At 46.7% G+C, this 24,660-nt stretch overlaps 19 non-coding genes across 19 annotated transcripts; all 19 read left to right on the top strand.

Moving 5' to 3' along the window:
• Nucleotides 1–435: 435 nt before the first annotated feature.
• On the top strand, nt 436–626 carry LOC142281145 (U2 spliceosomal RNA). The gene has a single exon (XR_012743287.1). It is a non-coding gene; the product is annotated as a U2 spliceosomal RNA (small nuclear RNA).
• Nucleotides 627–1,743: 1,117 nt separating this feature from the next.
• On the top strand, nt 1,744–1,934 carry LOC142281144 (U2 spliceosomal RNA). Its single transcript, XR_012743286.1, has one exon. It is a non-coding gene; the product is annotated as a U2 spliceosomal RNA (small nuclear RNA).
• A 1,117-nt stretch (nt 1,935–3,051) lies between these two features.
• LOC142281143 (U2 spliceosomal RNA) lies at nt 3,052–3,242 on the top strand. Its single transcript, XR_012743285.1, has one exon. It is a non-coding gene; the product is annotated as a U2 spliceosomal RNA (small nuclear RNA).
• Nucleotides 3,243–4,359: 1,117 nt separating this feature from the next.
• On the top strand, nt 4,360–4,550 carry LOC142281141 (U2 spliceosomal RNA). Its single transcript, XR_012743283.1, has one exon. It is a non-coding gene; the product is annotated as a U2 spliceosomal RNA (small nuclear RNA).
• A 1,117-nt stretch (nt 4,551–5,667) lies between these two features.
• On the top strand, nt 5,668–5,858 carry LOC142281140 (U2 spliceosomal RNA). Its single transcript, XR_012743282.1, has one exon. It is a non-coding gene; the product is annotated as a U2 spliceosomal RNA (small nuclear RNA).
• A 1,117-nt stretch (nt 5,859–6,975) lies between these two features.
• Nucleotides 6,976–7,166, top strand: LOC142281139 (U2 spliceosomal RNA). The gene has a single exon (XR_012743281.1). It is a non-coding gene; the product is annotated as a U2 spliceosomal RNA (small nuclear RNA).
• A 1,117-nt stretch (nt 7,167–8,283) lies between these two features.
• LOC142281138 (U2 spliceosomal RNA) lies at nt 8,284–8,474 on the top strand. The gene has a single exon (XR_012743280.1). It is a non-coding gene; the product is annotated as a U2 spliceosomal RNA (small nuclear RNA).
• A 1,117-nt stretch (nt 8,475–9,591) lies between these two features.
• On the top strand, nt 9,592–9,782 carry LOC142281137 (U2 spliceosomal RNA). The gene has a single exon (XR_012743279.1). It is a non-coding gene; the product is annotated as a U2 spliceosomal RNA (small nuclear RNA).
• A 1,117-nt stretch (nt 9,783–10,899) lies between these two features.
• On the top strand, nt 10,900–11,090 carry LOC142281135 (U2 spliceosomal RNA). The gene has a single exon (XR_012743277.1). It is a non-coding gene; the product is annotated as a U2 spliceosomal RNA (small nuclear RNA).
• Nucleotides 11,091–12,207: 1,117 nt separating this feature from the next.
• LOC142281134 (U2 spliceosomal RNA) lies at nt 12,208–12,398 on the top strand. Its single transcript, XR_012743276.1, has one exon. It is a non-coding gene; the product is annotated as a U2 spliceosomal RNA (small nuclear RNA).
• Nucleotides 12,399–13,515: 1,117 nt separating this feature from the next.
• Nucleotides 13,516–13,706, top strand: LOC142281133 (U2 spliceosomal RNA). The gene has a single exon (XR_012743275.1). It is a non-coding gene; the product is annotated as a U2 spliceosomal RNA (small nuclear RNA).
• A 1,117-nt stretch (nt 13,707–14,823) lies between these two features.
• LOC142281132 (U2 spliceosomal RNA) lies at nt 14,824–15,014 on the top strand. Its single transcript, XR_012743274.1, has one exon. It is a non-coding gene; the product is annotated as a U2 spliceosomal RNA (small nuclear RNA).
• A 1,117-nt stretch (nt 15,015–16,131) lies between these two features.
• LOC142281131 (U2 spliceosomal RNA) lies at nt 16,132–16,322 on the top strand. The gene has a single exon (XR_012743273.1). It is a non-coding gene; the product is annotated as a U2 spliceosomal RNA (small nuclear RNA).
• A 1,117-nt stretch (nt 16,323–17,439) lies between these two features.
• Nucleotides 17,440–17,630, top strand: LOC142281130 (U2 spliceosomal RNA). Its single transcript, XR_012743272.1, has one exon. It is a non-coding gene; the product is annotated as a U2 spliceosomal RNA (small nuclear RNA).
• A 1,117-nt stretch (nt 17,631–18,747) lies between these two features.
• On the top strand, nt 18,748–18,938 carry LOC142281129 (U2 spliceosomal RNA). The gene has a single exon (XR_012743271.1). It is a non-coding gene; the product is annotated as a U2 spliceosomal RNA (small nuclear RNA).
• Nucleotides 18,939–20,055: 1,117 nt separating this feature from the next.
• Nucleotides 20,056–20,246, top strand: LOC142281128 (U2 spliceosomal RNA). The gene has a single exon (XR_012743270.1). It is a non-coding gene; the product is annotated as a U2 spliceosomal RNA (small nuclear RNA).
• A 1,117-nt stretch (nt 20,247–21,363) lies between these two features.
• LOC142281127 (U2 spliceosomal RNA) lies at nt 21,364–21,554 on the top strand. Its single transcript, XR_012743269.1, has one exon. It is a non-coding gene; the product is annotated as a U2 spliceosomal RNA (small nuclear RNA).
• Nucleotides 21,555–22,671: 1,117 nt separating this feature from the next.
• LOC142281126 (U2 spliceosomal RNA) lies at nt 22,672–22,862 on the top strand. The gene has a single exon (XR_012743268.1). It is a non-coding gene; the product is annotated as a U2 spliceosomal RNA (small nuclear RNA).
• A 1,117-nt stretch (nt 22,863–23,979) lies between these two features.
• LOC142281123 (U2 spliceosomal RNA) lies at nt 23,980–24,170 on the top strand. Its single transcript, XR_012743266.1, has one exon. It is a non-coding gene; the product is annotated as a U2 spliceosomal RNA (small nuclear RNA).
• Nucleotides 24,171–24,660: the final 490 nt, after the last annotated feature.

Genomic DNA, 24,660 nt, shown 5'->3' with positions numbered 1-24,660 from the left:
TGACAGGAGAAGGGAAGCGGGTGGTGAGAAAGGTACAGAGGGCAGGGTTTGGGGGCTGGGAAGGAAAGGGAAAAGATTAGGGTTTGGGGATGATGAAAGGGCTTTCTACGGGTAAGGATGGCAAAGGGTGGCAGTGACGGAAAGTCAGGCAACCTGTCCTGTCCGTCTTTTTGTATCGTGAATTGGAAAGACTGCAAGGGGGAGGGGAGTTGCTTGCGCCCTAAAGGAGGAGTTATTCAGATTCATTGCAGTGGGCGGCGGCTGCAAAACGCACCATTCTTCTTGTTTTTGCTCTGCAAAGCAGCCTTTTCAAGGGTTGGCTTGGGTGACAAAATGTCTTGTGTAGGCGTGGGTTTGTCTCCCTCTCGCTCTCTCTCCCTAAGATGTGTCCGGCATAGGCCAGGGTGCCACTCGAGGCCCAAACCAATTCTGGTTATCGCTTCTCGGCCTTTTGGCTAAGATCAAGTGTAGTATCTGTTCTTATCAGTTTAATATCTGATACGTCCCCTATCTGGGGACCATATATTAAATGGATTTTTAGAACAGGGAGATGGAAAAAGAGCTTGCTCTGTCCACTCCACGCATTGACCTGGTATTGCAGTACCTCCAGGAACGGTGCACCCCTTCTTAACCCAGTTTCCAAAAGCAGAACTCGATTCACCTGATTCATATTAGCCCGATTAGCGAATTGAAATGAATTTTTATCTAACACACTTTTTACTTGCTTTATTCATCCAAATAGCAAACTCATCACCACTCAACTTCACCAACTCTGCTATGTCCCGTGCAGTATCTTGTTGTCAGTCTAATCTAGATCATATGTAATTGAATGGAATAGATCCCTTTTGGACAAAGTGGAGTCAGATGCTGCAGTGACCACAGGTGTGAGAGGATCTACAATTGGCATCTGGTGTTATCTCTCTGCTTCCACTCCAAATAAAGTTACCTGTTGTTACCTGAACGTCAAATACTAAGAATGGGCGGCCTATGAAAGAATTAGTACTTTCATTAAGTATACTAAACCGGCTAATTGGGAATAGACAAACTGTAAAAAGCCCTCTGAGAAAGCCCCTCTCTAACCTTTGTTAGTAAGCTTTTCTGTAGTCTGCCTGTTGATGTATTTTCGGTTTGAACAGTGCACAACATGAAGAGACGGAACACTGGCGGCTTGTCACAATGCCCCCCGATGACATCACAATAGCGCTGCTGCCTAGAAAACAAGCTGCGCAGAAGAAGTTGTTCTTTGGGTGGGAGGGTGGGCTAGTGGAAGGAGGGGGCAATCTCTTTTTTTCCCGGGTGGTAGGGGGATGACAGGAGAAGGGAAGCGGGTGGTGAGAAAGGTACAGAGGGCAGGGTTTGGGGGCTGGGAAGGAAAGGGAAAAGATTAGGGTTTGGGGATGATGAAAGGGCTTTCTACGGGTAAGGATGGCAAAGGGTGGCAGTGACGGAAAGTCAGGCAACCTGTCCTGTCCGTCTTTTTGTATCGTGAATTGGAAAGACTGCAAGGGGGAGGGGAGTTGCTTGCGCCCTAAAGGAGGAGTTATTCAGATTCATTGCAGTGGGCGGCGGCTGCAAAACGCACCATTCTTCTTGTTTTTGCTCTGCAAAGCAGCCTTTTCAAGGGTTGGCTTGGGTGACAAAATGTCTTGTGTAGGCGTGGGTTTGTCTCCCTCTCGCTCTCTCTCCCTAAGATGTGTCCGGCATAGGCCAGGGTGCCACTCGAGGCCCAAACCAATTCTGGTTATCGCTTCTCGGCCTTTTGGCTAAGATCAAGTGTAGTATCTGTTCTTATCAGTTTAATATCTGATACGTCCCCTATCTGGGGACCATATATTAAATGGATTTTTAGAACAGGGAGATGGAAAAAGAGCTTGCTCTGTCCACTCCACGCATTGACCTGGTATTGCAGTACCTCCAGGAACGGTGCACCCCTTCTTAACCCAGTTTCCAAAAGCAGAACTCGATTCACCTGATTCATATTAGCCCGATTAGCGAATTGAAATGAATTTTTATCTAACACACTTTTTACTTGCTTTATTCATCCAAATAGCAAACTCATCACCACTCAACTTCACCAACTCTGCTATGTCCCGTGCAGTATCTTGTTGTCAGTCTAATCTAGATCATGTGTAATTGAATGGAATAGATCCCTTTTGGACAAAGTGGAGTCAGATGCTGCAGTGACCACAGGTGTGAGAGGATCTACAATTGGCATCTGGTGTTATCTCTCTGCTTCCACTCCAAATAAAGTTACCTGTTGTTACCTGAACGTCAAATACTAAGAATGGGCGGCCTATGAAAGAATTAGTACTTTCATTAAGTATACTAAACCGGCTAATTGGGAATAGACAAACTGTAAAAAGCCCTCTGAGAAAGCCCCTCTCTAACCTTTGTTAGTAAGCTTTTCTGTAGCCTGCCTGTTGATGTATTTTCGGTTTGAACAGTGCACAACATGAAGAGACGGAACACTGGCGGCTTGTCACAATGCCCCCCGATGACATCACAATAGCGCTGCTGCCTAGAAAACAAGCTGCGCAGAAGAAGTTGTTCTTTGGGTGGGAGGGTGGGCTAGTGGAAGGAGGGGGCAATCTCTTTTTTTCCCGGGTGGTAGGGGGATGACAGGAGAAGGGAAGCGGGTGGTGAGAAAGGTACAGAGGGCAGGGTTTGGGGGCTGGGAAGGAAAGGGAAAAGATTAGGGTTTGGGGATGATGAAAGGGCTTTCTACGGGTAAGGATGGCAAAGGGTGGCAGTGACGGAAAGTCAGGCAACCTGTCCTGTCCGTCTTTTTGTATCGTGAATTGGAAAGACTGCAAGGGGGAGGGGAGTTGCTTGCGCCCTAAAGGAGGAGTTATTCAGATTCATTGCAGTGGGCGGCGGCTGCAAAACGCACCATTCTTCTTGTTTTTGCTCTGCAAAGCAGCCTTTTCAAGGGTTGGCTTGGGTGACAAAATGTCTTGTGTAGGCGTGGGTTTGTCTCCCTCTCGCTCTCTCTCCCTAAGATGTGTCCGGCATAGGCCAGGGTGCCACTCGAGGCCCAAACCAATTCTGGTTATCGCTTCTCGGCCTTTTGGCTAAGATCAAGTGTAGTATCTGTTCTTATCAGTTTAATATCTGATACGTCCCCTATCTGGGGACCATATATTAAATGGATTTTTAGAACAGGGAGATGGAAAAAGAGCTTGCTCTGTCCACTCCACGCATTGACCTGGTATTGCAGTACCTCCAGGAACGGTGCACCCCTTCTTAACCCAGTTTCCAAAAGCAGAACTCGATTCACCTGATTCATATTAGCCCGATTAGCGAATTGAAATGAATTTTTATCTAACACACTTTTTACTTGCTTTATTCATCCAAATAGCAAACTCATCACCACTCAACTTCACCAACTCTGCTATGTCCCGTGCAGTATCTTGTTGTCAGTCTAATCTAGATCATGTGTAATTGAATGGAATAGATCCCTTTTGGACAAAGTGGAGTCAGATGCTGCAGTGACCACAGGTGTGAGAGGATCTACAATTGGCATCTGGTGTTATCTCTCTGCTTCCACTCCAAATAAAGTTACCTGTTGTTACCTGAACGTCAAATACTAAGAATGGGCGGCCTATGAAAGAATTAGTACTTTCATTAAGTATACTAAACCGGCTAATTGGGAATAGACAAACTGTAAAAAGCCCTCTGAGAAAGCCCCTCTCTAACCTTTGTTAGTAAGCTTTTCTGTAGCCTGCCTGTTGATGTATTTTCGGTTTGAACAGTGCACAACATGAAGAGACGGAACACTGGCGGCTTGTCACAATGCCCCCCGATGACATCACAATAGCGCTGCTGCCTAGAAAACAAGCTGCGCAGAAGAAGTTGTTCTTTGGGTGGGAGGGTGGGCTAGTGGAAGGAGGGGGCAATCTCTTTTTTTCCCGGGTGGTAGGGGGATGACAGGAGAAGGGAAGCGGGTGGTGAGAAAGGTACAGAGGGCAGGGTTTGGGGGCTGGGAAGGAAAGGGAAAAGATTAGGGTTTGGGGATGATGAAAGGGCTTTCTACGGGTAAGGATGGCAAAGGGTGGCAGTGACGGAAAGTCAGGCAACCTGTCCTGTCCGTCTTTTTGTATCGTGAATTGGAAAGACTGCAAGGGGGAGGGGAGTTGCTTGCGCCCTAAAGGAGGAGTTATTCAGATTCATTGCAGTGGGCGGCGGCTGCAAAACGCACCATTCTTCTTGTTTTTGCTCTGCAAAGCAGCCTTTTCAAGGGTTGGCTTGGGTGACAAAATGTCTTGTGTAGGCGTGGGTTTGTCTCCCTCTCGCTCTCTCTCCCTAAGATGTGTCCGGCATAGGCCAGGGTGCCACTCGAGGCCCAAACCAATTCTGGTTATCGCTTCTCGGCCTTTTGGCTAAGATCAAGTGTAGTATCTGTTCTTATCAGTTTAATATCTGATACGTCCCCTATCTGGGGACCATATATTAAATGGATTTTTAGAACAGGGAGATGGAAAAAGAGCTTGCTCTGTCCACTCCACGCATTGACCTGGTATTGCAGTACCTCCAGGAACGGTGCACCCCTTCTTAACCCAGTTTCCAAAAGCAGAACTCGATTCACCTGATTCATATTAGCCCGATTAGCGAATTGAAATGAATTTTTATCTAACACACTTTTTACTTGCTTTATTCATCCAAATAGCAAACTCATCACCACTCAACTTCACCAACTCTGCTATGTCCCGTGCAGTATCTTGTTGTCAGTCTAATCTAGATCATGTGTAATTGAATGGAATAGATCCCTTTTGGACAAAGTGGAGTCAGATGCTGCAGTGACCACAGGTGTGAGAGGATCTACAATTGGCATCTGGTGTTATCTCTCTGCTTCCACTCCAAATAAAGTTACCTGTTGTTACCTGAACGTCAAATACTAAGAATGGGCGGCCTATGAAAGAATTAGTACTTTCATTAAGTATACTAAACCGGCTAATTGGGAATAGACAAACTGTAAAAAGCCCTCTGAGAAAGCCCCTCTCTAACCTTTGTTAGTAAGCTTTTCTGTAGCCTGCCTGTTGATGTATTTTCGGTTTGAACAGTGCACAACATGAAGAGACGGAACACTGGCGGCTTGTCACAATGCCCCCCGATGACATCACAATAGCGCTGCTGCCTAGAAAACAAGCTGCGCAGAAGAAGTTGTTCTTTGGGTGGGAGGGTGGGCTAGTGGAAGGAGGGGGCAATCTCTTTTTTTCCCGGGTGGTAGGGGGATGACAGGAGAAGGGAAGCGGGTGGTGAGAAAGGTACAGAGGGCAGGGTTTGGGGGCTGGGAAGGAAAGGGAAAAGATTAGGGTTTGGGGATGATGAAAGGGCTTTCTACGGGTAAGGATGGCAAAGGGTGGCAGTGACGGAAAGTCAGGCAACCTGTCCTGTCCGTCTTTTTGTATCGTGAATTGGAAAGACTGCAAGGGGGAGGGGAGTTGCTTGCGCCCTAAAGGAGGAGTTATTCAGATTCATTGCAGTGGGCGGCGGCTGCAAAACGCACCATTCTTCTTGTTTTTGCTCTGCAAAGCAGCCTTTTCAAGGGTTGGCTTGGGTGACAAAATGTCTTGTGTAGGCGTGGGTTTGTCTCCCTCTCGCTCTCTCTCCCTAAGATGTGTCCGGCATAGGCCAGGGTGCCACTCGAGGCCCAAACCAATTCTGGTTATCGCTTCTCGGCCTTTTGGCTAAGATCAAGTGTAGTATCTGTTCTTATCAGTTTAATATCTGATACGTCCCCTATCTGGGGACCATATATTAAATGGATTTTTAGAACAGGGAGATGGAAAAAGAGCTTGCTCTGTCCACTCCACGCATTGACCTGGTATTGCAGTACCTCCAGGAACGGTGCACCCCTTCTTAACCCAGTTTCCAAAAGCAGAACTCGATTCACCTGATTCATATTAGCCCGATTAGCGAATTGAAATGAATTTTTATCTAACACACTTTTTACTTGCTTTATTCATCCAAATAGCAAACTCATCACCACTCAACTTCACCAACTCTGCTATGTCCCGTGCAGTATCTTGTTGTCAGTCTAATCTAGATCATGTGTAATTGAATGGAATAGATCCCTTTTGGACAAAGTGGAGTCAGATGCTGCAGTGACCACAGGTGTGAGAGGATCTACAATTGGCATCTGGTGTTATCTCTCTGCTTCCACTCCAAATAAAGTTACCTGTTGTTACCTGAACGTCAAATACTAAGAATGGGCGGCCTATGAAAGAATTAGTACTTTCATTAAGTATACTAAACCGGCTAATTGGGAATAGACAAACTGTAAAAAGCCCTCTGAGAAAGCCCCTCTCTAACCTTTGTTAGTAAGCTTTTCTGTAGCCTGCCTGTTGATGTATTTTCGGTTTGAACAGTGCACAACATGAAGAGACGGAACACTGGCGGCTTGTCACAATGCCCCCCGATGACATCACAATAGCGCTGCTGCCTAGAAAACAAGCTGCGCAGAAGAAGTTGTTCTTTGGGTGGGAGGGTGGGCTAGTGGAAGGAGGGGGCAATCTCTTTTTTTCCCGGGTGGTAGGGGGATGACAGGAGAAGGGAAGCGGGTGGTGAGAAAGGTACAGAGGGCAGGGTTTGGGGGCTGGGAAGGAAAGGGAAAAGATTAGGGTTTGGGGATGATGAAAGGGCTTTCTACGGGTAAGGATGGCAAAGGGTGGCAGTGACGGAAAGTCAGGCAACCTGTCCTGTCCGTCTTTTTGTATCGTGAATTGGAAAGACTGCAAGGGGGAGGGGAGTTGCTTGCGCCCTAAAGGAGGAGTTATTCAGATTCATTGCAGTGGGCGGCGGCTGCAAAACGCACCATTCTTCTTGTTTTTGCTCTGCAAAGCAGCCTTTTCAAGGGTTGGCTTGGGTGACAAAATGTCTTGTGTAGGCGTGGGTTTGTCTCCCTCTCGCTCTCTCTCCCTAAGATGTGTCCGGCATAGGCCAGGGTGCCACTCGAGGCCCAAACCAATTCTGGTTATCGCTTCTCGGCCTTTTGGCTAAGATCAAGTGTAGTATCTGTTCTTATCAGTTTAATATCTGATACGTCCCCTATCTGGGGACCATATATTAAATGGATTTTTAGAACAGGGAGATGGAAAAAGAGCTTGCTCTGTCCACTCCACGCATTGACCTGGTATTGCAGTACCTCCAGGAACGGTGCACCCCTTCTTAACCCAGTTTCCAAAAGCAGAACTCGATTCACCTGATTCATATTAGCCCGATTAGCGAATTGAAATGAATTTTTATCTAACACACTTTTTACTTGCTTTATTCATCCAAATAGCAAACTCATCACCACTCAACTTCACCAACTCTGCTATGTCCCGTGCAGTATCTTGTTGTCAGTCTAATCTAGATCATGTGTAATTGAATGGAATAGATCCCTTTTGGACAAAGTGGAGTCAGATGCTGCAGTGACCACAGGTGTGAGAGGATCTACAATTGGCATCTGGTGTTATCTCTCTGCTTCCACTCCAAATAAAGTTACCTGTTGTTACCTGAACGTCAAATACTAAGAATGGGCGGCCTATGAAAGAATTAGTACTTTCATTAAGTATACTAAACCGGCTAATTGGGAATAGACAAACTGTAAAAAGCCCTCTGAGAAAGCCCCTCTCTAACCTTTGTTAGTAAGCTTTTCTGTAGCCTGCCTGTTGATGTATTTTCGGTTTGAACAGTGCACAACATGAAGAGACGGAACACTGGCGGCTTGTCACAATGCCCCCCGATGACATCACAATAGCGCTGCTGCCTAGAAAACAAGCTGCGCAGAAGAAGTTGTTCTTTGGGTGGGAGGGTGGGCTAGTGGAAGGAGGGGGCAATCTCTTTTTTTCCCGGGTGGTAGGGGGATGACAGGAGAAGGGAAGCGGGTGGTGAGAAAGGTACAGAGGGCAGGGTTTGGGGGCTGGGAAGGAAAGGGAAAAGATTAGGGTTTGGGGATGATGAAAGGGCTTTCTACGGGTAAGGATGGCAAAGGGTGGCAGTGACGGAAAGTCAGGCAACCTGTCCTGTCCGTCTTTTTGTATCGTGAATTGGAAAGACTGCAAGGGGGAGGGGAGTTGCTTGCGCCCTAAAGGAGGAGTTATTCAGATTCATTGCAGTGGGCGGCGGCTGCAAAACGCACCATTCTTCTTGTTTTTGCTCTGCAAAGCAGCCTTTTCAAGGGTTGGCTTGGGTGACAAAATGTCTTGTGTAGGCGTGGGTTTGTCTCCCTCTCGCTCTCTCTCCCTAAGATGTGTCCGGCATAGGCCAGGGTGCCACTCGAGGCCCAAACCAATTCTGGTTATCGCTTCTCGGCCTTTTGGCTAAGATCAAGTGTAGTATCTGTTCTTATCAGTTTAATATCTGATACGTCCCCTATCTGGGGACCATATATTAAATGGATTTTTAGAACAGGGAGATGGAAAAAGAGCTTGCTCTGTCCACTCCACGCATTGACCTGGTATTGCAGTACCTCCAGGAACGGTGCACCCCTTCTTAACCCAGTTTCCAAAAGCAGAACTCGATTCACCTGATTCATATTAGCCCGATTAGCGAATTGAAATGAATTTTTATCTAACACACTTTTTACTTGCTTTATTCATCCAAATAGCAAACTCATCACCACTCAACTTCACCAACTCTGCTATGTCCCGTGCAGTATCTTGTTGTCAGTCTAATCTAGATCATGTGTAATTGAATGGAATAGATCCCTTTTGGACAAAGTGGAGTCAGATGCTGCAGTGACCACAGGTGTGAGAGGATCTACAATTGGCATCTGGTGTTATCTCTCTGCTTCCACTCCAAATAAAGTTACCTGTTGTTACCTGAACGTCAAATACTAAGAATGGGCGGCCTATGAAAGAATTAGTACTTTCATTAAGTATACTAAACCGGCTAATTGGGAATAGACAAACTGTAAAAAGCCCTCTGAGAAAGCCCCTCTCTAACCTTTGTTAGTAAGCTTTTCTGTAGCCTGCCTGTTGATGTATTTTCGGTTTGAACAGTGCACAACATGAAGAGACGGAACACTGGCGGCTTGTCACAATGCCCCCCGATGACATCACAATAGCGCTGCTGCCTAGAAAACAAGCTGCGCAGAAGAAGTTGTTCTTTGGGTGGGAGGGTGGGCTAGTGGAAGGAGGGGGCAATCTCTTTTTTTCCCGGGTGGTAGGGGGATGACAGGAGAAGGGAAGCGGGTGGTGAGAAAGGTACAGAGGGCAGGGTTTGGGGGCTGGGAAGGAAAGGGAAAAGATTAGGGTTTGGGGATGATGAAAGGGCTTTCTACGGGTAAGGATGGCAAAGGGTGGCAGTGACGGAAAGTCAGGCAACCTGTCCTGTCCGTCTTTTTGTATCGTGAATTGGAAAGACTGCAAGGGGGAGGGGAGTTGCTTGCGCCCTAAAGGAGGAGTTATTCAGATTCATTGCAGTGGGCGGCGGCTGCAAAACGCACCATTCTTCTTGTTTTTGCTCTGCAAAGCAGCCTTTTCAAGGGTTGGCTTGGGTGACAAAATGTCTTGTGTAGGCGTGGGTTTGTCTCCCTCTCGCTCTCTCTCCCTAAGATGTGTCCGGCATAGGCCAGGGTGCCACTCGAGGCCCAAACCAATTCTGGTTATCGCTTCTCGGCCTTTTGGCTAAGATCAAGTGTAGTATCTGTTCTTATCAGTTTAATATCTGATACGTCCCCTATCTGGGGACCATATATTAAATGGATTTTTAGAACAGGGAGATGGAAAAAGAGCTTGCTCTGTCCACTCCACGCATTGACCTGGTATTGCAGTACCTCCAGGAACGGTGCACCCCTTCTTAACCCAGTTTCCAAAAGCAGAACTCGATTCACCTGATTCATATTAGCCCGATTAGCGAATTGAAATGAATTTTTATCTAACACACTTTTTACTTGCTTTATTCATCCAAATAGCAAACTCATCACCACTCAACTTCACCAACTCTGCTATGTCCCGTGCAGTATCTTGTTGTCAGTCTAATCTAGATCATGTGTAATTGAATGGAATAGATCCCTTTTGGACAAAGTGGAGTCAGATGCTGCAGTGACCACAGGTGTGAGAGGATCTACAATTGGCATCTGGTGTTATCTCTCTGCTTCCACTCCAAATAAAGTTACCTGTTGTTACCTGAACGTCAAATACTAAGAATGGGCGGCCTATGAAAGAATTAGTACTTTCATTAAGTATACTAAACCGGCTAATTGGGAATAGACAAACTGTAAAAAGCCCTCTGAGAAAGCCCCTCTCTAACCTTTGTTAGTAAGCTTTTCTGTAGCCTGCCTGTTGATGTATTTTCGGTTTGAACAGTGCACAACATGAAGAGACGGAACACTGGCGGCTTGTCACAATGCCCCCCGATGACATCACAATAGCGCTGCTGCCTAGAAAACAAGCTGCGCAGAAGAAGTTGTTCTTTGGGTGGGAGGGTGGGCTAGTGGAAGGAGGGGGCAATCTCTTTTTTTCCCGGGTGGTAGGGGGATGACAGGAGAAGGGAAGCGGGTGGTGAGAAAGGTACAGAGGGCAGGGTTTGGGGGCTGGGAAGGAAAGGGAAAAGATTAGGGTTTGGGGATGATGAAAGGGCTTTCTACGGGTAAGGATGGCAAAGGGTGGCAGTGACGGAAAGTCAGGCAACCTGTCCTGTCCGTCTTTTTGTATCGTGAATTGGAAAGACTGCAAGGGGGAGGGGAGTTGCTTGCGCCCTAAAGGAGGAGTTATTCAGATTCATTGCAGTGGGCGGCGGCTGCAAAACGCACCATTCTTCTTGTTTTTGCTCTGCAAAGCAGCCTTTTCAAGGGTTGGCTTGGGTGACAAAATGTCTTGTGTAGGCGTGGGTTTGTCTCCCTCTCGCTCTCTCTCCCTAAGATGTGTCCGGCATAGGCCAGGGTGCCACTCGAGGCCCAAACCAATTCTGGTTATCGCTTCTCGGCCTTTTGGCTAAGATCAAGTGTAGTATCTGTTCTTATCAGTTTAATATCTGATACGTCCCCTATCTGGGGACCATATATTAAATGGATTTTTAGAACAGGGAGATGGAAAAAGAGCTTGCTCTGTCCACTCCACGCATTGACCTGGTATTGCAGTACCTCCAGGAACGGTGCACCCCTTCTTAACCCAGTTTCCAAAAGCAGAACTCGATTCACCTGATTCATATTAGCCCGATTAGCGAATTGAAATGAATTTTTATCTAACACACTTTTTACTTGCTTTATTCATCCAAATAGCAAACTCATCACCACTCAACTTCACCAACTCTGCTATGTCCCGTGCAGTATCTTGTTGTCAGTCTAATCTAGATCATGTGTAATTGAATGGAATAGATCCCTTTTGGACAAAGTGGAGTCAGATGCTGCAGTGACCACAGGTGTGAGAGGATCTACAATTGGCATCTGGTGTTATCTCTCTGCTTCCACTCCAAATAAAGTTACCTGTTGTTACCTGAACGTCAAATACTAAGAATGGGCGGCCTATGAAAGAATTAGTACTTTCATTAAGTATACTAAACCGGCTAATTGGGAATAGACAAACTGTAAAAAGCCCTCTGAGAAAGCCCCTCTCTAACCTTTGTTAGTAAGCTTTTCTGTAGCCTGCCTGTTGATGTATTTTCGGTTTGAACAGTGCACAACATGAAGAGACGGAACACTGGCGGCTTGTCACAATGCCCCCCGATGACATCACAATAGCGCTGCTGCCTAGAAAACAAGCTGCGCAGAAGAAGTTGTTCTTTGGGTGGGAGGGTGGGCTAGTGGAAGGAGGGGGCAATCTCTTTTTTTCCCGGGTGGTAGGGGGATGACAGGAGAAGGGAAGCGGGTGGTGAGAAAGGTACAGAGGGCAGGGTTTTGGGGCTGGGAAGGAAAGGGAAAAGATTAGGGTTTGGGGATGATGAAAGGGCTTTCTACGGGTAAGGATGGCAAAGGGTGGCAGTGACGGAAAGTCAGGCAACCTGTCCTGTCCGTCTTTTTGTATCGTGAATTGGAAAGACTGCAAGGGGGAGGGGAGTTGCTTGCGCCCTAAAGGAGGAGTTATTCAGATTCATTGCAGTGGGCGGCGGCTGCAAAACGCACCATTCTTCTTGTTTTTGCTCTGCAAAGCAGCCTTTTCAAGGGTTGGCTTGGGTGACAAAATGTCTTGTGTAGGCGTGGGTTTGTCTCCCTCTCGCTCTCTCTCCCTAAGATGTGTCCGGCATAGGCCAGGGTGCCACTCGAGGCCCAAACCAATTCTGGTTATCGCTTCTCGGCCTTTTGGCTAAGATCAAGTGTAGTATCTGTTCTTATCAGTTTAATATCTGATACGTCCCCTATCTGGGGACCATATATTAAATGGATTTTTAGAACAGGGAGATGGAAAAAGAGCTTGCTCTGTCCACTCCACGCATTGACCTGGTATTGCAGTACCTCCAGGAACGGTGCACCCCTTCTTAACCCAGTTTCCAAAAGCAGAACTCGATTCACCTGATTCATATTAGCCCGATTAGCGAATTGAAATGAATTTTTATCTAACACACTTTTTACTTGCTTTATTCATCCAAATAGCAAACTCATCACCACTCAACTTCACCAACTCTGCTATGTCCCGTGCAGTATCTTGTTGTCAGTCTAATCTAGATCATGTGTAATTGAATGGAATAGATCCCTTTTGGACAAAGTGGAGTCAGATGCTGCAGTGACCACAGGTGTGAGAGGATCTACAATTGGCATCTGGTGTTATCTCTCTGCTTCCACTCCAAATAAAGTTACCTGTTGTTACCTGAACGTCAAATACTAAGAATGGGCGGCCTATGAAAGAATTAGTACTTTCATTAAGTATACTAAACCGGCTAATTGGGAATAGACAAACTGTAAAAAGCCCTCTGAGAAAGCCCCTCTCTAACCTTTGTTAGTAAGCTTTTCTGTAGCCTGCCTGTTGATGTATTTTCGGTTTGAACAGTGCACAACATGAAGAGACGGAACACTGGCGGCTTGTCACAATGCCCCCCGATGACATCACAATAGCGCTGCTGCCTAGAAAACAAGCTGCGCAGAAGAAGTTGTTCTTTGGGTGGGAGGGTGGGCTAGTGGAAGGAGGGGGCAATCTCTTTTTTTCCCGGGTGGTAGGGGGATGACAGGAGAAGGGAAGCGGGTGGTGAGAAAGGTACAGAGGGCAGGGTTTGGGGGCTGGGAAGGAAAGGGAAAAGATTAGGGTTTGGGGATGATGAAAGGGCTTTCTACGGGTAAGGATGGCAAAGGGTGGCAGTGACGGAAAGTCAGGCAACCTGTCCTGTCCGTCTTTTTGTATCGTGAATTGGAAAGACTGCAAGGGGGAGGGGAGTTGCTTGCGCCCTAAAGGAGGAGTTATTCAGATTCATTGCAGTGGGCGGCGGCTGCAAAACGCACCATTCTTCTTGTTTTTGCTCTGCAAAGCAGCCTTTTCAAGGGTTGGCTTGGGTGACAAAATGTCTTGTGTAGGCGTGGGTTTGTCTCCCTCTCGCTCTCTCTCCCTAAGATGTGTCCGGCATAGGCCAGGGTGCCACTCGAGGCCCAAACCAATTCTGGTTATCGCTTCTCGGCCTTTTGGCTAAGATCAAGTGTAGTATCTGTTCTTATCAGTTTAATATCTGATACGTCCCCTATCTGGGGACCATATATTAAATGGATTTTTAGAACAGGGAGATGGAAAAAGAGCTTGCTCTGTCCACTCCACGCATTGACCTGGTATTGCAGTACCTCCAGGAACGGTGCACCCCTTCTTAACCCAGTTTCCAAAAGCAGAACTCGATTCACCTGATTCATATTAGCTCGATTAGCGAATTGAAATGAATTTTTATCTAACACACTTTTTACTTGCTTTATTCATCCAAATAGCAAACTCATCACCACTCAACTTCACCAACTCTGCTATGTCCCGTGCAGTATCTTGTTGTCAGTCTAATCTAGATCATGTGTAATTGAATGGAATAGATCCCTTTTGGACAAAGTGGAGTCAGATGCTGCAGTGACCACAGGTGTGAGAGGATCTACAATTGGCATCTGGTGTTATCTCTCTGCTTCCACTCCAAATAAAGTTACCTGTTGTTACCTGAACGTCAAATACTAAGAATGGGCGGCCTATGAAAGAATTAGTACTTTCATTAAGTATACTAAACCGGCTAATTGGGAATAGACAAACTGTAAAAAGCCCTCTGAGAAAGCCCCTCTCTAACCTTTGTTAGTAAGCTTTTCTGTAGCCTGCCTGTTGATGTATTTTCGGTTTGAACAGTGCACAACATGAAGAGACGGAACACTGGCGGCTTGTCACAATGCCCCCCGATGACATCACAATAGCGCTGCTGCCTAGAAAACAAGCTGCGCAGAAGAAGTTGTTCTTTGGGTGGGAGGGTGGGCTAGTGGAAGGAGGGGGCAATCTCTTTTTTTCCCGGGTGGTAGGGGGATGACAGGAGAAGGGAAGCGGGTGGTGAGAAAGGTACAGAGGGCAGGGTTTGGGGGCTGGGAAGGAAAGGGAAAAGATTAGGGTTTGGGGATGATGAAAGGGCTTTCTACGGGTAAGGATGGCAAAGGGTGGCAGTGACGGAAAGTCAGGCAACCTGTCCTGTCCGTCTTTTTGTATCGTGAATTGGAAAGACTGCAAGGGGGAGGGGAGTTGCTTGCGCCCTAAAGGAGGAGTTATTCAGATTCATTGCAGTGGGCGGCGGCTGCAAAACGCACCATTCTTCTTGTTTTTGCTCTGCAAAGCAGCCTTTTCAAGGGTTGGCTTGGGTGACAAAATGTCTTGTGTAGGCGTGGGTTTGTCTCCCTCTCGCTCTCTCTCCCTAAGATGTGTCCGGCATAGGCCAGGGTGCCACTCGAGGCCCAAACCAATTCTGGTTATCGCTTCTCGGCCTTTTGGCTAAGATCAAGTGTAGTATCTGTTCTTATCAGTTTAATATCTGATACGTCCCCTATCTGGGGACCATATATTAAATGGATTTTTAGAACAGGGAGATGGAAAAAGAGCTTGCTCTGTCCACTCCACGCATTGACCTGGTATTGCAGTACCTCCAGGAACGGTGCACCCCTTCTTAACCCAGTTTCCAAAAGCAGAACTCGATTCACCTGATTCATATTAGCCCGATTAGCGAATTGAAATGAATTTTTATCTAACACACTTTTTACTTGCTTTATTCATCCAAATAGCAAACTCATCACCACTCAACTTCACCAACTCTGCTATGTCCCGTGCAGTATCTTGTTGTCAGTCTAATCTAGATCATGTGTAATTGAATGGAATAGATCCCTTTTGGACAAAGTGGAGTCAGATGCTGCAGTGACCACAGGTGTGAGAGGATCTACAATTGGCATCTGGTGTTATCTCTCTGCTTCCACTCCAAATAAAGTTACCTGTTGTTACCTGAACGTCAAATACTAAGAATGGGCGGCCTATGAAAGAATTAGTACTTTCATTAAGTATACTAAACCGGCTAATTGGGAATAGACAAACTGTAAAAAGCCCTCTGAGAAAGCCCCTCTCTAACCTTTGTTAGTAAGCTTTTCTGTAGCCTGCCTGTTGATGTATTTTCGGTTTGAACAGTGCACAACATGAAGAGACGGAACACTGGCGGCTTGTCACAATGCCCCCCGATGACATCACAATAGCGCTGCTGCCTAGAAAACAAGCTGCGCAGAAGAAGTTGTTCTTTGGGTGGGAGGGTGGGCTAGTGGAAGGAGGGGGCAATCTCTTTTTTTCCCGGGTGGTAGGGGGATGACAGGAGAAGGGAAGCGGGTGGTGAGAAAGGTACAGAGGGCAGGGTTTGGGGGCTGGGAAGGAAAGGGAAAAGATTAGGGTTTGGGGATGATGAAAGGGCTTTCTACGGGTAAGGATGGCAAAGGGTGGCAGTGACGGAAAGTCAGGCAACCTGTCCTGTCCGTCTTTTTGTATCGTGAATTGGAAAGACTGCAAGGGGGAGGGGAGTTGCTTGCGCCCTAAAGGAGGAGTTATTCAGATTCATTGCAGTGGGCGGCGGCTGCAAAACGCACCATTCTTCTTGTTTTTGCTCTGCAAAGCAGCCTTTTCAAGGGTTGGCTTGGGTGACAAAATGTCTTGGGTAGGCGTGGGTTTGTCTCCCTCTCGCTCTCTCTCCCTAAGATGTGTCCGGCATAGGCCAGGGTGCCACTCGAGGCCCAAACCAATTCTGGTTATCGCTTCTCGGCCTTTTGGCTAAGATCAAGTGTAGTATCTGTTCTTATCAGTTTAATATCTGATACGTCCCCTATCTGGGGACCATATATTAAATGGATTTTTAGAACAGGGAGATGGAAAAAGAGCTTGCTCTGTCCACTCCACGCATTGACCTGGTATTGCAGTACCTCCAGGAACGGTGCACCCCTTCTTAACCCAGTTTCCAAAAGCAGAACTCGATTCACCTGATTCATATTAGCCCGATTAGCGAATTGAAATGAATTTTTATCTAACACACTTTTTACTTGCTTTATTCATCCAAATAGCAAACTCATCACCACTCAACTTCACCAACTCTGCTATGTCCCGTGCAGTATCTTGTTGTCAGTCTAATCTAGATCATGTGTAATTGAATGGAATAGATCCCTTTTGGACAAAGTGGAGTCAGATGCTGCAGTGACCACAGGTGTGAGAGGATCTACAATTGGCATCTGGTGTTATCTCTCTGCTTCCACTCCAAATAAAGTTACCTGTTGTTACCTGAACGTCAAATACTAAGAATGGGCGGCCTATGAAAGAATTAGTACTTTCATTAAGTATACTAAACCGGCTAATTGGGAATAGACAAACTGTAAAAAGCCCTCTGAGAAAGCCCCTCTCTAACCTTTGTTAGTAAGCTTTTCTGTAGCCTGCCTGTTGATGTATTTTCGGTTTGAACAGTGCACAACATGAAGAGACGGAACACTGGCGGCTTGTCACAATGCCCCCCGATGACATCACAATAGCGCTGCTGCCTAGAAAACAAGCTGCGCAGAAGAAGTTGTTCTTTGGGTGGGAGGGTGGGCTAGTGGAAGGAGGGGGCAATCTCTTTTTTTCCCGGGTGGTAGGGGGATGACAGGAGAAGGGAAGCGGGTGGTGAGAAAGGTACAGAGGGCAGGGTTTGGGGGCTGGGAAGGAAAGGGAAAAGATTAGGGTTTGGGGATGATGAAAGGGCTTTCTACGGGTAAGGATGGCAAAGGGTGGCAGTGACGGAAAGTCAGGCAACCTGTCCTGTCCGTCTTTTTGTATCGTGAATTGGAAAGACTGCAAGGGGGAGGGGAGTTGCTTGCGCCCTAAAGGAGGAGTTATTCAGATTCATTGCAGTGGGCGGCGGCTGCAAAACGCACCATTCTTCTTGTTTTTGCTCTGCAAAGCAGCCTTTTCAAGGGTTGGCTTGGGTGACAAAATGTCTTGTGTAGGCGTGGGTTTGTCTCCCTCTCGCTCTCTCTCCCTAAGATGTGTCCGGCATAGGCCAGGGTGCCACTCGAGGCCCAAACCAATTCTGGTTATCGCTTCTCGGCCTTTTGGCTAAGATCAAGTGTAGTATCTGTTCTTATCAGTTTAATATCTGATACGTCCCCTATCTGGGGACCATATATTAAATGGATTTTTAGAACAGGGAGATGGAAAAAGAGCTTGCTCTGTCCACTCCACGCATTGACCTGGTATTGCAGTACCTCCAGGAACGGTGCACCCCTTCTTAACCCAGTTTCCAAAAGCAGAACTCGATTCACCTGATTCATATTAGCCCGATTAGCGAATTGAAATGAATTTTTATCTAACACACTTTTTACTTGCTTTATTCATCCAAATAGCAAACTCATCACCACTCAACTTCACCAACTCTGCTATGTCCCGTGCAGTATCTTGTTGTCAGTCTAATCTAGATCATGTGTAATTGAATGGAATAGATCCCTTTTGGACAAAGTGGAGTCAGATGCTGCAGTGACCACAGGTGTGAGAGGATCTACAATTGGCATCTGGTGTTATCTCTCTGCTTCCACTCCAAATAAAGTTACCTGTTGTTACCTGAACGTCAAATACTAAGAATGGGCGGCCTATGAAAGAATTAGTACTTTCATTAAGTATACTAAACCGGCTAATTGGGAATAGACAAACTGTAAAAAGCCCTCTGAGAAAGCCCCTCTCTAACCTTTGTTAGTAAGCTTTTCTGTAGCCTGCCTGTTGATGTATTTTCGGTTTGAACAGTGCACAACATGAAGAGACGGAACACTGGCGGCTTGTCACAATGCCCCCCGATGACATCACAATAGCGCTGCTGCCTAGAAAACAAGCTGCGCAGAAGAAGTTGTTCTTTGGGTGGGAGGGTGGGCTAGTGGAAGGAGGGGGCAATCTCTTTTTTTCCCGGGTGGTAGGGGGATGACAGGAGAAGGGAAGCGGGTGGTGAGAAAGGTACAGAGGGCAGGGTTTGGGGGCTGGGAAGGAAAGGGAAAAGATTAGGGTTTGGGGATGATGAAAGGGCTTTCTACGGGTAAGGATGGCAAAGGGTGGCAGTGACGGAAAGTCAGGCAACCTGTCCTGTCCGTCTTTTTGTATCGTGAATTGGAAAGACTGCAAGGGGGAGGGGAGTTGCTTGCGCCCTAAAGGAGGAGTTATTCAGATTCATTGCAGTGGGCGGCGGCTGCAAAACGCACCATTCTTCTTGTTTTTGCTCTGCAAAGCAGCCTTTTCAAGGGTTGGCTTGGGTGACAAAATGTCTTGTGTAGGCGTGGGTTTGTCTCCCTCTCGCTCTCTCTCCCTAAGATGTGTCCGGCATAGGCCAGGGTGCCACTCGAGGCCCAAACCAATTCTGGTTATCGCTTCTCGGCCTTTTGGCTAAGATCAAGTGTAGTATCTGTTCTTATCAGTTTAATATCTGATACGTCCCCTATCTGGGGACCATATATTAAATGGATTTTTAGAACAGGGAGATGGAAAAAGAGCTTGCTCTGTCCACTCCACGCATTGACCTGGTATTGCAGTACCTCCAGGAACGGTGCACCCCTTCTTAACCCAGTTTCCAAAAGCAGAACTCGATTCACCTGATTCATATTAGCCCGATTAGCGAATTGAAATGAATTTTTATCTAACACACTTTTTACTTGCTTTATTCATCCAAATAGCAAACTCATCACCACTCAACTTCACCAACTCTGCTATGTCCCGTGCAGTATCTTGTTGTCAGTCTAATCTAGATCATGTGTAATTGAATGGAATAGATCCCTTTTGGACAAAGTGGAGTCAGATGCTGCAGTGACCACAGGTGTGAGAGGATCTACAATTGGCATCTGGTGTTATCTCTCTGCTTCCACTCCAAATAAAGTTACCTGTTGTTACCTGAACGTCAAATACTAAGAATGGGCGGCCTATGAAAGAATTAGTACTTTCATTAAGTATACTAAACCGGCTAATTGGGAATAGACAAACTGTAAAAAGCCCTCTGAGAAAGCCCCTCTCTAACCTTTGTTAGTAAGCTTTTCTGTAGCCTGCCTGTTGATGTATTTTCGGTTTGAACAGTGCACAACATGAAGAGACGGAACACTGGCGGCTTGTCACAATGCCCCCCGATGACATCACAATAGCGCTGCTGCCTAGAAAACAAGCTGCGCAGAAGAAGTTGTTCTTTGGGTGGGAGGGTGGGCTAGTGGAAGGAGGGGGCAATCTCTTTTTTTCCCGGGTGGTAGGGGGATGACAGGAGAAGGGAAGCGGGTGGTGAGAAAGGTACAGAGGGCAGGGTTTGGGGGCTGGGAAGGAAAGGGAAAAGATTAGGGTTTGGGGATGATGAAAGGGCTTTCTACGGGTAAGGATGGCAAAGGGTGGCAGTGACGGAAAGTCAGGCAACCTGTCCTGTCCGTCTTTTTGTATCGTGAATTGGAAAGACTGCAAGGGGGAGGGGAGTTGCTTGCGCCCTAAAGGAGGAGTTATTCAGATTCATTGCAGTGGGCGGCGGCTGCAAAACGCACCATTCTTCTTGTTTTTGCTCTGCAAAGCAGCCTTTTCAAGGGTTGGCTTGGGTGACAAAATGTCTTGTGTAGGCGTGGGTTTGTCTCCCTCTCGCTCTCTCTCCCTAAGATGTGTCCGGCATAGGCCAGGGTGCCACTCGAGGCCCAAACCAATTCTGGTTATCGCTTCTCGGCCTTTTGGCTAAGATCAAGTGTAGTATCTGTTCTTATCAGTTTAATATCTGATACGTCCCCTATCTGGGGACCATATATTAAATGGATTTTTAGAACAGGGAGATGGAAAAAGAGCTTGCTCTGTCCACTCCACGCATTGACCTGGTATTGCAGTACCTCCAGGAACGGTGCACCCCTTCTTAACCCAGTTTCCAAAAGCAGAACTCGATTCACCTGATTCATATTAGCCCGATTAGCGAATTGAAATGAATTTTTATCTAACACACTTTTTACTTGCTTTATTCATCCAAATAGCAAACTCATCACCACTCAACTTCACCAACTCTGCTATGTCCCGTGCAGTATCTTGTTGTCAGTCTAATCTAGATCATGTGTAATTGAATGGAATAGATCCCTTTTGGACAAAGTGGAGTCAGATGCTGCAGTGACCACAGGTGTGAGAGGATCTACAATTGGCATCTGGTGTTATCTCTCTGCTTCCACTCCAAATAAAGTTACCTGTTGTTACCTGAACGTCAAATACTAAGAATGGGCGGCCTATGAAAGAATTAGTACTTTCATTAAGTATACTAAACCGGCTAATTGGGAATAGACAAACTGTAAAAAGCCCTCTGAGAAAGCCCCTCTCTAACCTTTGTTAGTAAGCTTTTCTGTAGCCTGCCTGTTGATGTATTTTCGGTTTGAACAGTGCACAACATGAAGAGACGGAACACTGGCGGCTTGTCACAATGCCCCCCGATGACATCACAATAGCGCTGCTGCCTAGAAAACAAGCTGCGCAGAAGAAGTTGTTCTTTGGGTGGGAGGGTGGGCTAGTGGAAGGAGGGGGCAATCTCTTTTTTTCCCGGGTGGTAGGGGGATGACAGGAGAAGGGAAGCGGGTGGTGAGAAAGGTACAGAGGGCAGGGTTTGGGGGCTGGGAAGGAAAGGGAAAAGATTAGGGTTTGGGGATGATGAAAGGGCTTTCTACGGGTAAGGATGGCAAAGGGTGGCAGTGACGGAAAGTCAGGCAACCTGTCCTGTCCGTCTTTTTGTATCGTGAATTGGAAAGACTGCAAGGGGGAGGGGAGTTGCTTGCGCCCTAAAGGAGGAGTTATTCAGATTCATTGCAGTGGGCGGCGGCTGCAAAACGCACCATTCTTCTTGTTTTTGCTCTGCAAAGCAGCCTTTTCAAGGGTTGGCTTGGGTGACAAAATGTCTTGTGTAGGCGTGGGTTTGTCTCCCTCTCGCTCTCTCTCCCTAAGATGTGTCCGGCATAGGCCAGGGTGCCACTCGAGGCCCAAACCAATTCTGGTTATCGCTTCTCGGCCTTTTGGCTAAGATCAAGTGTAGTATCTGTTCTTATCAGTTTAATATCTGATACGTCCCCTATCTGGGGACCATATATTAAATGGATTTTTAGAACAGGGAGATGGAAAAAGAGCTTGCTCTGTCCACTCCACGCATTGACCTGGTATTGCAGTACCTCCAGGAACGGTGCACCCCTTCTTAACCCAGTTTCCAAAAGCAGAACTCGATTCACCTGATTCATATTAGCCCGATTAGCGAATTGAAATGAATTTTTATCTAACACACTTTTTACTTGCTTTATTCATCCAAATAGCAAACTCATCACCACTCAACTTCACCAACTCTGCTATGTCCCGTGCAGTATCTTGTTGTCAGTCTAATCTAGATCATGTGTAATTGAATGGAATAGATCCCTTTTGGACAAAGTGGAGTCAGATGCTGCAGTGACCACAGGTGTGAGAGGATCTACAATTGGCATCTGGTGTTATCTCTCTGCTTCCACTCCAAATAAAGTTACCTGTTGTTACCTGAACGTCAAATACTAAGAATGGGCGGCCTATGAAAGAATTAGTACTTTCATTAAGTATACTAAACCGGCTAATTGGGAATAGACAAACTGTAAAAAGCCCTCTGAGAAAGCCCCTCTCTAACCTTTGTTAGTAAGCTTTTCTGTAGCCTGCCTGTTGATGTATTTTCGGTTTGAACAGTGCACAACATGAAGAGACGGAACACTGGCGGCTTGTCACAATGCCCCCCGATGACATCACAATAGCGCTGCTGCCTAGAAAACAAGCTGCGCAGAAGAAGTTGTTCTTTGGGTGGGAGGGTGGGCTAGTGGAAGGAGGGGGCAATCTCTTTTTTTCCCGGGTGGTAGGGGGATGACAGGAGAAGGGAAGCGGGTGGTGAGAAAGGTACAGAGGGCAGGGTTTGGGGGCTGGGAAGGAAAGGGAAAAGATTAGGGTTTGGGGATGATGAAAGGGCTTTCTACGGGTAAGGATGGCAAAGGGTGGCAGTGACGGAAAGTCAGGCAACCTGTCCTGTCCGTCTTTTTGTATCGTGAATTGGAAAGACTGCAAGGGGGAGGGGAGTTGCTTGCGCCCTAAAGGAGGAGTTATTCAGATTCATTGCAGTGGGCGGCGGCTGCAAAACGCACCATTCTTCTTGTTTTTGCTCTGCAAAGCAGCCTTTTCAAGGGTTGGCTTGGGTGACAAAATGTCTTGTGTAGGCGTGGGTTTGTCTCCCTCTCGCTCTCTCTCCCTAAGATGTGTCCGGCATAGGCCAGGGTGCCACTCGAGGCCCAAACCAATTCTGGTTATCGCTTCTCGGCCTTTTGGCTAAGATCAAGTGTAGTATCTGTTCTTATCAGTTTAATATCTGATACGTCCCCTATCTGGGGACCATATATTAAATGGATTTTTAGAACAGGGAGATGGAAAAAGAGCTTGCTCTGTCCACTCCACGCATTGACCTGGTATTGCAGTACCTCCAGGAACGGTGCACCCCTTCTTAACCCAGTTTCCAAAAGCAGAACTCGATTCACCTGATTCATATTAGCCCGATTAGCGAATTGAAATGAATTTTTATCTAACACACTTTTTACTTGCTTTATTCATCCAAATAGCAAACTCATCACCACTCAACTTCACCAACTCTGCTATGTCCCGTGCAGTATCTTGTTGTCAGTCTAATCTAGATCATGTGTAATTGAATGGAATAGATCCCTTTTGGACAAAGTGGAGTCAGATGCTGCAGTGACCACAGGTGTGAGAGGATCTACAATTGGCATCTGGTGTTATCTCTCTGCTTCCACTCCAAATAAAGTTACCTGTTGTTACCTGAACGTCAAATACTAAGAATGGGCGGCCTATGAAAGAATTAGTACTTTCATTAAGTATACTAAACCGGCTAATTGGGAATAGACAAACTGTAAAAAGCCCTCTGAGAAAGCCCCTCTCTAACCTTTGTTAGTAAGCTTTTCTGTAGCCTGCCTGTTGATGTATTTTCGGTTTGAACAGTGCACAACATGAAGAGACGGAACACTGGCGGCTTGTCACAATGCCCCCCGATGACATCACAATAGCGCTGCTGCCTAGAAAACAAGCTGCGCAGAAGAAGTTGTTCTTTGGGTGGGAGGGTGGGCTAGTGGAAGGAGGGGGCAATCTCTTTTTTTCCCGGGTGGTAGGGGGATGACAGGAGAAGGGAAGCGGGTGGTGAGAAAGGTACAGAGGGCAGGGTTTGGGGGCTGGGAAGGAAAGGGAAAAGATTAGGGTTTGGGGATGATGAAAGGGCTTTCTACGGGTAAGGATGGCAAAGGGTGGCAGTGACGGAAAGTCAGGCAACCTGTCCTGTCCGTCTTTTTGTATCGTGAATTGGAAAGACTGCAAGGGGGAGGGGAGTTGCTTGCGCCCTAAAGGAGGAGTTATTCAGATTCATTGCAGTGGGCGGCGGCTGCAAAACGCACCATTCTTCTTGTTTTTGCTCTGCAAAGCAGCCTTTTCAAGGGTTGGCTTGGGTGACAAAATGTCTTGTGTAGGCGTGGGTTTGTCTCCCTCTCGCTCTCTCTCCCTAAGATGTGTCCGGCATAGGCCAGGGTGCCACTCGAGGCCCAAACCAATTCTGGTTATCGCTTCTCGGCCTTTTGGCTAAGATCAAGTGTAGTATCTGTTCTTATCAGTTTAATATCTGATACGTCCCCTATCTGGGGACCATATATTAAATGGATTTTTAGAACAGGGAGATGGAAAAAGAGCTTGCTCTGTCCACTCCACGCATTGACCTGGTATTGCAGTACCTCCAGGAACGGTGCACCCCTTCTTAACCCAGTTTCCAAAAGCAGAACTCGATTCACCTGATTCATATTAGCCCGATTAGCGAATTGAAATGAATTTTTATCTAACACACTTTTTACTTGCTTTATTCATCCAAATAGCAAACTCATCACCACTCAACTTCACCAACTCTGCTATGTCCCGTGCAGTATCTTGTTGTCAGTCTAATCTAGATCATGTGTAATTGAATGGAATAGATCCCTTTTGGACAAAGTGGAGTCAGATGCTGCAGTGACCACAGGTGTGAGAGGATCTACAATTGGCATCTGGTGTTATCTCTCTGCTTCCACTCCAAATAAAGTTACCTGTTGTTACCTGAACGTCAAATACTAAGAATGGGCGGCCTATGAAAGAATTAGTACTTTCATTAAGTATACTAAACCGGCTAATTGGGAATAGACAAACTGTAAAAAGCCCTCTGAGAAAGCCCCTCTCTAACCTTTGTTAGTAAGCTTTTCTGTAGCCTGCCTGTTGA

The sequence above is a fragment of the Anomaloglossus baeobatrachus genome, unplaced genomic scaffold, assembly GCF_048569485.1.
Source record: "Anomaloglossus baeobatrachus isolate aAnoBae1 unplaced genomic scaffold, aAnoBae1.hap1 Scaffold_467, whole genome shotgun sequence".
NCBI classification, from domain to species: Eukaryota; Metazoa; Chordata; class Amphibia; order Anura; family Aromobatidae; genus Anomaloglossus; species Anomaloglossus baeobatrachus.
This window is presented reverse-complemented; position numbering and strand designations above follow the sequence as displayed.